Source organism: Calidris pugnax, unplaced genomic scaffold (assembly GCF_001431845.1).
Source record: "Calidris pugnax isolate Ruff unplaced genomic scaffold, ASM143184v1 scaffold244, whole genome shotgun sequence".
Taxonomy (NCBI): domain Eukaryota; kingdom Metazoa; phylum Chordata; class Aves; order Charadriiformes; family Scolopacidae; genus Calidris; species Calidris pugnax.
In genome coordinates this window covers 2,274,027-2,276,223 of record NW_015091141.1, presented here as the reverse complement: position 1 = coordinate 2,276,223, position 2,197 = coordinate 2,274,027, and positions in this window count along the sequence as shown.

Below are 2,197 nucleotides of genomic sequence, written 5' to 3'. Positions count from 1 at the left end.
CTGGGTTTGCACTGGGTGGCACAGGGATAGCGCTTGTGGGCTCTGAGCTGGTACTGGGGGCACTGGGATAGCATTGGGGAACACTGGTGGGAACTGGTTTGGTACTGGGGGGCACAGGGATAGCATTGGGGGCACTGGGCTGGTACTGGTGGGCACTGGGGGCAGTCAGGGCCTGAGGGTGTGTGTGCACGGGGCAGGGGCTGCCCCTGGGCGAGATGCGCTGTGCCATCTGCAGCTGGTGGTGAAGGTGCTCAAGGGCATCCTGGTGAACCCCAAGGACAAGGTGAGAACCTGGGGGGGAGACACACGCGGTGCCCTCGTGCCACACACTGCCCACGTGCAAAGCTCTCCCTGTGCGAGGTGCCCCCCATACGAGGAGATGCCCACCTTGCCGTGCCCCTCGTGACAGCCCTCCTGTGAGCACTGCCCCTCGTGCACAGCCCCTGTGCATGGGGATGCCCCTTGTGCAATGCCCTTGTGCAAGGCTATACCCCCCCCATGCAATCAATGCCCCTTATGCAAAGACCCGTTCTTATGCTGCGCGCCGTTCTAGCGAGCGGGAAAGAACGACGCACCAATATGATGCAAGTTCAAATCCAACTTTATTAAACAGGCTGCATTCTTATATATTCTTTTTGTCCTCCTGTACACGCGATCACGCTCCAAGCACGCAAGACAGAGCAAGCTTGATTGGGTAGCACGTTTTGTCCACGCGCCCTTAGTCCTTAAGTGATTGGTTAGTCTAAAAAGATACTATATGCGTATGATTCTTGTTATCAGCATTTTCCCATCCACATTTTCTTACTTTTCTGCTAACTTAAATTGCAACTGTATCCTTTAGTTTAGCTCATGGCCTTGGTTCCCACCCCCCCCCCGAGCAAGGCCGTGCCCCCCCTTGTGTGACACCATCATGCAAAGCCCTCACACACGGCAATGCCCCTCGTGTGATTCCCTTGTTCAAAGCCTCCGTGCAAGGCTGCGCCCCCCCCACCGTGCGATGCCATCACGCAATGCCGTCGTGCAAAGCCCTCACGCATGGCGATTCCCCTGTGCAAAGCCCCCATGCAAAGCTGTGCCCCTCTTGCGATTCCCTCGTGCAAAGCCCCCGTGAGAGCCTGGTGCGGGTGCTGACGCGTGTGGCAGGTGGCAGTGGCTCGTGTCAACCCCGTGTGTGAGCCACTGAGGGAGGGGGCCCAGAGGTGCCATCTCCTGCTTGTCCATGCCCTGGTCTCCATCGTGGCAGCCTTGCAGCAGCACCAGGCCCCTGCCCACGTCTGCACCCAACTCGGATTGTGCCCCCAGAAACCCTGGGATGGGGGTGGGGAGAGATGGGGCAGGAGGCATGTGGGGCTATGGGGTCACGGGGAGGGACATGGGGGTGTGGGCGGGACATGGGGGACATAGCGATGTGGAGGGACATGGGGATGTGGGGAGACATGGGGGGACATGGCGGGGACACAGGGACATGGGAGGACATGGGCACAGGGAGACCCCCAACATGGAGACCTCCCCTTTTGGGAGCCCCAGAGCTGGGGGCAGCCCAGGGCTGGGTCCCATTCCCTACAACCAGGTGCATCCCCACGCTTGGGTGGCCCTAGCCTAGAGCTGCATGCCCCCCAAAAGCTGGGTGCCACCCCAGAGTTGGGTGCACCCTCAGATCTGGGTACCCCCCCAAAAGCTGGTGCCACCCCAGAGCCCCCCTGAAAGCTGGGTGTCCCTCCCCTAGAGCTGGGTGCCACCGCAGGGCTGGGTTCACCCTCAGATCTCAGTGGCCCCCCAAAAGCTGGGTGCCACCCCGAAAACTGGGTGCCACCCCAGAAACCCCACTGGAGTTGGGTGTCACCCCCAAAAGCTGGGTGCACCCTCAGATCTTGATGATACTCTCCCAAAGCTGAGTGCCCCTCTGAAAGCTGGTTGCCACCCCAGAGCCCCCCTCAGATGTTGGGTCCCCCTAGCCTAGAGCTGGGTGCCCCCCAAAAGCTGGGTGCAATCGCAGAGCCCCCCCCAAAGTTGGGTGTCCCCCCTCCCGGGCTGGGTTCCCTTCCCCACAGCTGGGTTCCCCCCCCATGGTGCTGTGGGGGGAGGACCCACGTCGAGGGGTGAAGGTCCCCTCTGGAAGGTGGGGACACACACACACCCCCCTTGGGTAGGGGTGTCCCTGAAGGCTGGGGGGGGGATGGGGCACCTTGGGGTGGGG